The sequence below is a fragment of the Lipotes vexillifer genome, unplaced genomic scaffold, assembly GCF_000442215.2.
Source record: "Lipotes vexillifer unplaced genomic scaffold, Lipotes_vexillifer_v1.1 scaffold1314, whole genome shotgun sequence".
Lineage (NCBI taxonomy): Eukaryota > Metazoa > Chordata > Mammalia > Artiodactyla > Lipotidae > Lipotes > Lipotes vexillifer.
This window is the reverse complement of record NW_006782803.1, coordinates 800447-811236: the sequence shown is the minus strand read 5'-3', so window position 1 is coordinate 811236 and position 10790 is coordinate 800447.

Below are 10790 nucleotides of genomic sequence, written 5' to 3'. Positions count from 1 at the left end.
AAAAAAAAAAAAAAAAAAAAAAAAATTGCATCTGAGGGGCCCATATTATCTTTGTTTTGGACAGCACTGGTTTAAAGGAAGGATGATTTGAAAAAGATTTAAAACAAGCTATACCATATTCTCAAGTTTAATGTAGTACCATACCCAGAAAATGTCATATAAATACTTCCTTTAAATTTTTAAATTTAAATACATAATTATAATGTCTGACTTAATGTGAAAAATTAATGTTTAGTGAAACAATTCTAAATCCCTTCTGGTAAATACTAAGGAAGCTGTTAAATTGACACTATTCATGGAAGAATACTTTGTGGCTTAGCAAAATAAATTCCCACATATTTATTGTATTTTGCTTCAGTTGCTGCTTCTGTTAATGTTGTATTTTACAATAATTTGCATCTTTAAAGAAAAGCGTATGCTGAACTTGAAACTAGATTTATTTATGGTTTTTCACAAGTCAGTAAGTAGCTTTGAAAAGGCAGATCTGGTCATTTGCTTGCCTAGAATAAAGTGACAATGACAATTGTTTTTATCTGATACAGAAACCTCTGATGATGGTATCTTGCATATATCCTTCAAAACACTTCTCACATGCTACACTAATCTAGGTTTTTCCTTTTTATCTTGAAATTTACTCATTAAAATCCTCTAGCCTAGACTAGACCCCTTATCCTCTCTTCGGTTCCTATTAATCATTAATCACTGAGAATAAACAGAAGTTTGAAACGTTTTCAGGGCTCTGGTCACCACACCACCAATCACACCCTCTATCAAGGGGATAATGGCCAGCACATACTGAGGAAAAATGTGGCAGGCATCCATACTGAAAACAGCCCTCCAAAAATATTAGACTCATACAGGCTACACAGGGATGCTCCCACATAAAAACAACCCTTCACAGTAGATAAGTTTCTCCTAAATTCACAGAGAAATATAAGTAAAATGAAGAAGCAGAGGAGCCAGTCCCAATGAAAGAACAAGAGAAAGCCCCTGAAAGAAAGAATAATGAAACAGACCTCTCCAGTCTACCAGATCCTGAGTTTAAAAAGGAGGTAAGGGCTTCCCTGGTGGCGCAGTGCTTGAGAGTCCGCCTGCCGATGCAGGAGACGCGGGTTCGTGCCCCGTTTCGGGAGGATCCCACATGCCGCGGAGCGGCTGGGCCCGTGAGCCATGGCCGCTGAGCCTGCGCGTCCGGAGCCTGTGCTCCGCAAATGGGAGAGGCCACGACAGTGAGAGGCCCGCATAACGCAAGAAAAAAAAAAAAAAGGAGGTAATAAAAATACTGAAGAAATTAAAGGCTATCAGTAGAAATGCACTAGAACTAGAAACTATAAAGAGGAGCCCATTAGAATTAGACAACTCATTTGCCAAGATGAAAGCTGAGCTGAAGGCAATGAATAGCAAACTAAATAATGCAGAATTAATACGTGATCTAGAAGATATAATAATGAAAATCAGAACAGCAGACAAATGAAAAAAATGAAAGCAATATATGAGGCCTATGGGATAATATCAAGTCGGCCAATCTACACCTAATTGGCATGCCAGAAGGAGAAGGAAGAGAAACAGGAATGGAAAATGTATTTGAAGAAATTAGCTGAAAACTTCTCACAGTTAAAGAGATATCCAGGTACAGGAAGCACAGAGGGTCTCAAACAAGATGAACCCATACAGACCTACACCAAGACATAATTAAAATGGCAAAAGTTAAAAGAGAGGATTCTAAAGGCAGCAAGAGAAAAAGAGCTAGTTAAAAGGGAACCACCTTAAGGCTATCAGCTAGTTTCTCTACAGAAACACTGCAAGTCAGAAGGGAGTCTCAAGATACATTCAAAGTCCTGAAAAGGAAAAACCTGCCATCTAGGATACTCTACCCAGCAAGATTATAATTTAGAATAGGAGAGAGAAAGAATTTCTCAGACAAGAAAATTTTTAAAAATAAAGCAATACTAAACTTATCCTGAAAGAAATATTGAAAGGTCTTCTCTAATAGAAAAGAAGCAGAAATCTACAGGAAAGAAATCACAATTGTAAATTACTTAAATAAGAGAGTACATAGATTTTTTTAAAAAATCAAAATTTGTGAAAGTGAAAATAACTACAGTGAATAGCAAAAGGATAAACAAAAATGTAAAAGAGGACAGAAAAATAAAATATGGGGGAGTAAGACAATGTAGTTTTTTTTTTTTTTTTTTTAGAATGTGTTTGATCCTATATGATTACAAGTCTAAAGCAAGTAGATATAGTAATGGGTTAACATACGTGAAAAGCTGGGTAACTACAAATCAAAAACATACAGTAGATAAACAAAAAAACAAAAAGGAGAGAACTCAGGCATAATATTAAAAAAAGCCATCAAACCACAAAAGGAAAAACAAAAAGGAAGAAAGAAGAAATACAAAATCAACTGGAAAACTAGGTTTAAAATGGCAATAAATACATGTCTATAAATAACTGCCTTAAATGTCAATAGAGTAAAATGCTCCAAGCAAAAGACAGAGTGGCAGATTAGATAAAACAAGAGCATACAATATGCTGCCTACAAGAGACCCACATTAGGGCAAAGGACACACACAAACTGAAAGTGAGGGGATGGAAAAAGATATTTCATGCAAATGGAAATGAAAGCAGTGGTAGCAACAATCATATCAGACAAAACAGACTTTAAAACAAAGGCTACAAAAAAAGATAAAGGACACTATAGGGCTTCCCTGGTGGTGCAGTGGTTGAGAGTCCGCCTGCCGATGCAGGGGATACGGGTTCGTGCCCCGGTATGGGAAGATCCCACATGCCACGGAGCGGCTGGGCACGAGTCGTGGCCACTGGGCCTGTGCATCCGGAGCCTGTGCTCCGCAACAGGAGAGGCCACAGCAGTGAGAGGCCCGCATACCGATAAAAAAAAAAAAGGAAACGATATAATGATAAAATGATCAATACAAGAAGAGAATATTACACTTGTTAGCATATATAAGAGCACCTAAATACATAAAACAAATACTAAGTCATAAAGAGAGAAATTGATGGGAATACAATAGTAGAAGGCTTTAATACCCCACTGACATCAACAGATCATCCAGACAGAAAATGAGGCAACAGTGATCCTAAATGACAGAACAGTTAGACTTGATATTTTCAGTACATTATATCCATAAAAACTAGAATATACATTCTTTTCAAGTGCACGTGGAACCTTCTCTAGGATAGACCACATACTAGGAAAGAAAACAAGCCTAAAGAAATTATTTCAAGCATCTCTTCTAACCACAATGGCATGAAACTAGAAATCAACCACAGAAAGAGAAATGAGAAAAAATGATTATATGGAGACTAAACAACATGCTACTAAATAAACCAATGGGTCAACAATGAAATCAAAGAGGAAATTAAAAAAATATCTTGAGACAAGTGACAATGGAAATACAACCATACAAAATCTATGGGATGCAGTAGAAAGCAGTCCTAAGCAGGCTGTTCATAGTAAGACAAACCTTCCTCAAAAAAAAATAGAAACATTTCAAATAAACAACGTAACCTACCACCTAAAAAAATTAGAAAAAGAAGAGCAAACAAAACCTAAAGTTAGCAAAAGGAAGGAAATAAAGATTAGAGAGGAAATAAGTATTTTTTAAAAAACAATAGAAAAAGTCAGTAAAACCAAGAGCTGATTTTTTTGAAAGGGTAAACAAAATCAACAAACCTCTGGTCAGGCTCACCAGGAAGAAAAGAGAGAGGACCCAAATAAAATAAGAAATGAAAGAGGAGAAATAACCACCGATACTGCAGAAATGCAAAAAAAAAAAAAAAAAAAAAAAAAAAAAAAAAAAAAAGAATACTATGAACATATATAAAATTATATGCTATCAAAATTGGACAACTGGAAGAAATGGACAAGTTTCTAGAAACATTCAGCCCACAAAATGAATCAAGAAGAAATAGATAATTTGAACAAACCGATATGTGAAGTAGAATCTGTAATTTAAAAAACAAAGCAAACAAAACCTCCTGACAAAAGTCTAGGACTGGATGGCTTCACTGGGGAAATCTACCAAACATTCAAAGAAGAACTTAAACTGATCCTTCTCAAACTCTTCCAAAAGATTAAAGAGGAAGGAACATTCCCAAAAGCATTCTAGGAAGACACCATCACCCTGATACCAAAACCAGGAAAAGCCATTATCAGAAAAGAAAATTAAAAGCCAATATCTTTGATGAGTATAGATGTAAAATTCTTCAATGATATATTAGCAGACCAAATCCAACAACACATGAAAAACATCATAGGGCTTCCCTGGTGGCGCAGTGGTTGAGAGTCCGCCTGCCAATGCAGGGGACACGGGTTCGTGCCCTGGTCCGGGAAGATCCCACATGCCGCGGAGCGGCTGGGCCCATGAGCCATGGCCGCTGAGCCTGCACGTCCAGGGCCTGTGCTCCGCAACGGGAGAGGCCACAACAGTGAGAGGCTCACGTATCACACACACACAAAAAAATCATAAACCACAGTCAAGTTGGATTCATCCCAGGCTCATAAGGAATGGTTCAACATACACAAGTCAATCAATGTGATACAAAAGAAAACATCAACAAAAGAAAAGGTAAAAACCATGTGGTGATATCAATAGATGTAAGAAAAACGTTTGATAAAATTCAACATCCATTCGTGTTAAAAACTCTCATCAAAGTGGGTAGAGAGAGAACATATCTCAACATCATAAAACCTATTTATGACAAACCCACAGCCAGTGTAATACACAACAGTGAAAAGCTGAAAGCTATCCCACTAAAATCTGGAACAAGACAAGGATGCCCAGTCTCACCACTTTTCAGCATAGTATTGCAGTCCTAGCTATAGCAATCAAGACAAGGAAAAAAAATGAAAGATCCAAATAGGAAGGGAAGAGGTAAAATTGTCATTATATGCAGATGAAATGATACACTATGTAGAAAATTTTAAAGACTCCACACAAAAACTACTAGAACTGATAAATTCAGCAAAGTAGAGGATACAAGAATAACATACAGAAATCTGTTGCTTTTTTTTTACACTAATGATGAAATGTCAGAAAGAGAAAATTTTTTTTTAAATCTCTCTTAAAATTGCATCAAGAAAATAAAAAACTTTAGAACAAACCTGACCAAGAAGGTGAAAGACATATTATATATGCTGAGAACTATAAAACACTGAAAAAGGAAATTTTAACTCATTTAAAGAAATGGCAAGAATATCTCATGCTCTTGGATTGGAGGAATTAATGTTAAAACGGCCACGCTGCCCAAAGCGATCTACAGACTTAATGCTATCCTTATCAAATTACCCATGACATTTTTCACGAAACTAGAATAATCCTAAAATTTGTATGGACCCATAAAAGACCCAGGATTGCCAAAGCAATCCTGAGGAAAAAGAACAAAGCTGGACACATAACCCTCCAAACTTCAGACATACTACAAAGCTACAGTAATCAAAAGAGCATGATGTTGGCACAGAAACAGACATATGGATCAATGGAAAGATTAGAGAGCCCAGAAATAAAATCACACACCTATGGTCACCTAATCTAAGACAAAGGGGGCAAGAATATATAATGGAGAAAAGACTGTCTCTTCAGCAAGCAGTGTTCGGGAAAGCTGGACAGCTGTATGTCAATCAATGAAGTTAAAATACTCCCTCACTCCTACACAAAAATAAAGTCAAAATGGTTTAAAGACTCAAATATAAGACTTGAGACTAGATGACAACATTGGCAAAACATTCTCTGACATAAATTGTAGCAATGTTTTCTTAGGTCAGTATCCGAAGGCAATAGAAATAAAAGCAAAAGTAAACAAATGGGACCTAATCAAACTTATAAGCTTTTGCACAGCAAAGGAAAACGTAAAGGAAATGACAACTGATGGACTGGGAGGAAATATTTGCAAATGATGTGACCGACAAGGGACTAATTTCCAATCTATACAAAGAGCTCATACAGCTCAACATAAAAAAAAACCCAGAGACTTCCCCAGTGGCACAGTGGTTAAGAATCTGCCTGCCAATGCAGGGGACACAGGTTTGATCCTGGTCCAAGAAGATCCTACATGCCACGGAGCAACTAAGCCCGTGCGCCACAACTACTGAAGCCCACGCACCACAACTGCTGAGCACACATGCCGCAACTACTGAAGCCCACATGCTCTAGGGCCCATGTGCTGCAACTACCGAAGCCTGAAGTCTGCCGAAGCTCTAGTGCCTAGAGCCTGTGCTCTGCAACAAGAGAAACCACTGCAATGAGAAGCCCACAGGCCGTAACTAGAGAAAGCCCGCAAGCAGCAACAAAGACCCAATGCAGCTGTAAATAATAAATTTAATCACTCAAACAAACAACCCAATCAAAAAATGGGCAAAAGACCTAAAAGACATTTCTCCAAAGAAGACATACAGATGACCAACAGGCCCATGAAAAGATGCTCAACATCACTATTAGAGAAATGCAAATGAAAACCAAGTGAAGTATCACCTCACATAGGTCAGAATGGCCATCGTTAAAATGTCTACAAATAATAAATGCTAGAGAGGGTGTGGAGAGAAGGGAACCCTCCTACACTGTTGGTGGGAATGTAAATTGATACAGCAACCATGGAGAACAGTATGGAGGTTCCGTAAAAAACTAAAAATAGAACTACCATATGATCCAGCAATCCCATTCTTGGGTGTATATCTGGAGAAAACCATAATTCAAAAAGATACATGCACCCCAGTGTTCACTGCAGCACTATTTACAGTAGCCAAGGCATGGAAGCAATCTAAGTGTCCATCGATAGATGAATGGATAAAGAAGATGTGGTACATATACATAATGGAATACTACTCAGCAATAAAAAATGCAATAATGCCATTTGCATCAACATGGAAGGACTTAGAGATTATCACAAGTGAAGTAAGTCAGACAGGAAAACACATATCACTTATATGTGGAATCTAAAATACGATACAAATGAACTTATTTACAAAGCAGAAACAGACTTACAGACATAGAAAACAAACAAGGTTACCAAAGGGGAAGGAGGGGAGGGATAAATTAGGAGTTTGGGATTAGCAGATACAAACTACTATATTAAATAAACAAGGTCCTACTGTATAGCACAGGGAACTATATTCAGTATCTTAAACTATAATGGGAAAGAATATGTAAAAAATATATATCTGAATCACTTTGCTGTACACCAGAAGCTAACCCAACATTGTAAATCTACTATACTTCAGTTAAAATTTTTTTTAGCAAAAGTGAGTGTTGGTGAGAATGTGGAGAAATTTTACCGATGGGAATGTGAAACGGTATAGGCACAGCTCCTCAAAAAGTTAAAACATAGTTACCATAAGTCCCAGCAATTCCACTCTTAGATATTGAATACATACCCAAGAAAAGTGAAAACATATGTCCATACAAAAAATGTACATGAATGCTAATAGCAATATTCACAATAGCCCAAAAGTGGAGACCACCCAAATGTCTATGGACTGATGAGTTGTGTATGCATACAATGAAATATTACTCAGCTATGGAAAGGAATGATGTACTGATTCATGCTACAACATGGATGAACCTTAAAAACATGCTAAGAGAAAGAAGCCAGACACAAAAGACTATATGTTGTATGATTCCATTTACACAAAATGTTCCCAATAGGCAAATCCATAGAGACAGAAAAGCAACTTAGTGGTTGCCAGGGAGTGGGAAGAGGAGGGAATTGGGACTGACAGCTAATGGGTGCAAAATTTCTTTTTGGGGGTGATAGAAATGTTCTAGACCAGGTCATTGTTACACAAAATCTGAACATACAAAAAAAACTTAACTGTATTATTTTTTAAGTGATGAATTTAGTTATGTGAATTTTATCTCTAAAATGTTTTTAAATAAAATAACAAACACTAAACAAAAAAGCTCAGATATTTGGTCTAAACTGTTTTCTCTCTCAGACCTTTGCCTTGGCAACAGTAAATAACTTCTTGGTATTGTTTTGTCTACTTCTTTCAAATAAATATTTAGTACACTGGATTATCTTAAAGCCCAGTTGCCTTTCCTCAGACATTAGACTGATAAACTTGTTCCTACTTATGTTAATTTGGTAACTTGCCCTGAACTTATTTGCAAGTTTTTGTAAGGCAAAAATTTAGTAAATTATAAAATGCAGTAATTAAGAATAGAAGCAAAATCAGCAAATATATATATGTGCAACCAGGATTTCAATAGCAAATAAGCTGCAGTCTCAGCAGTTTTAAGTAATTAGTTCCACATTTATTGGACATAATTAGAAAATGCTCTGGTACTTGTTGACTCAAGGAGAAACCAGGACAAATGAAATGCCAATGCTTGCCTTAGTAAACAGAGATACAAGGTAATCCATTAAAAAAGACCATAATTTAGAATTTAAAATTAGAATGTATTAGTAAATATAATGGTCTACAAATTTATGAGATTATGATCAGGAAAGGAAAGAAATTTAAACACCATGTGTCTAATACATGAAAGAAGTCCCTGTTAATCCTACGTCCCACCATATTTTGTTAGTCTAATGTCTTTCAGATTTGGTTGTCTGTAGCCCAGATCACCAACTAAGGAAGATTCTTATATCAGAAAAACATATTTTGTGTGAGTATTCATGCATATGTGCAAGGAAGCCCGAAAGAATACTAATCCTCCAAAATGAATGATTATATAAAAATATTTCAATACCTCATGTTCTAAGATATTCATACCCACTTTTTATTCATTGCTTTTAAATAACCTTTGCATATTAAATCAGTTCCTGATTCTTATCTATTTGTTACTTTGAACAATTTCACTTACTTCCCTAGGGTGTGGTCCTTTACCTGTAAAATGAGAACAATGAATTGGGAGCTAGATGATCTATAGGTTCCTTTCAGTTATAAAGTCCTGAATGACACTGATAATGCTGTCTTCGTAAATAGTTTATGATGTACTTGAAATCTCATCTACCTACTTGCATCTATTAAGAACTATAAAGAGTCTGAGATTTTAACCTATTTGCAAGCTAACAAGTTAGTCTGCCACAGTTTCATGGATGCTTACATAAGACGTCAGAGACACGGGGATTTTATTACTCATGGCACATCAAGAAGCATATTATATATGGAATGGATAAACGACAAGGTCCTACTGTACCGCACAGAGAACTATATTCAGTATCCTATGATACACCATAATAGAAAAGGATATATAAAAAAGGAATATGTATATATGTGTAACTGAATCACGTTGCTGTACAGCAGAAATTGACACAACATTGTAAATCAACTATACTTCAATAACAAGAATAAAATTTTTTTAAAAAGCTGCATGAGCTTCTTGTTTGTGTCAGTTCCCCTTGCCCAGCAAGTCCCCTGGGGACAGTGCTGAGGGCCCTATTTGGATGCTGTATGTGAAGAAAGCTTGTGTCACAGCTAAGAAATGCTATGCTTAGTGACTAGTCATTTATAAGGGTTGCAAGCAAACCTGCCCAACTTTTGCTGCAGTGGGAGACGTTATCTTTATTACACTGGACGATAAACAAACCTGGCCTTTGCTGTTGAGGGAGACACTTTTTATTTTCTAAGCCTTTAGCTATTTAAACATCCTTGAAAAGCTAGTCTGGAGCAAAAGCTGTGAGTGCCACTTGTTCACAAGATGCACAGAAATGCAAGAGACTTGTGGAAAACTGTCTTCTGCTACCTGCTCATCCCAAAAGATAAGGTCAATTATTACCTTCTAATTTAATGTATACTATATATCATTACAGATTGATACAATTTACGCAAATATATATTATATACTCAATAATCCACGGTTTCAACTTTAATATGAAACTAATCACTGATTCTTTTTATTTAATGGATTTATCTTTAGAAAACAAAGTGCTTACCCAATGTATTTTTTTCTTATTTTAAAACTAATGCATGTCAAAATGCTAACATCTTGGTGCATTACACACATTTATACATATATGCACTCACACACACTAGTGGATATATGCTAGTTTTTCTAGCAGTCCCTTTAAATTAGCATTTTCCACCTTTTTAGAAACCACTTAACCTCTACATGGATTCACAGAGGGTTGTGAAATCATGGGACCCAGTACTGGGGCCCCATCTGACCCCATCCCATGAACCATGGGCTCTGAAATAATGATGTGATTATTCAAACAGCAGAGGAGATTTGGGAGTGCTAATTTTGATCCTGTAGGAGAGAAGGTTGTGTTCTTATCTCCGGGATCATTCAACCTCCACGGAAATATACCTTACAGACCTCCTGAACAGGAAGCTTAATTAGCTGTGTGCCCTCACTGCTTCAAATCCATCACACATGCATCAAGGCTGTGCTCTCTACTGCTGCTCTCAGCCAAAGGTAGCTTGTGACGTGCATATGAAGGCAGGCTCATAACCTGGAGACACTGACTTCTCCTACAACCAACTTTGACTTGAAAACAACCCGGTGGCCCTTCCCTGAACCCTCTTTAGATTACACAGCAACCTAGAACCCTTCTGCCTAACCATCCGTCCCTCTCTCTTTCCTTTTGGCTCAGAGTTACATTGTGGCCTGACAGCTTACCCTGTCTTCCCCAGTTCCCTCCTCATTTTCTCTCACAGGCATTTTTCCTAACAAAATCCTTGCATATTTAATTATATTTAGGTGTCTTTTTCTTGGAAGACCTAACTAGATCACTAGCTGTTAGTAAGATCTAAAGGTGATGGTGACTATTTTGACTGTCATGTGGAATAAGCCTATTGAGAATCAGGAAAACACAGAGCCAGAGAG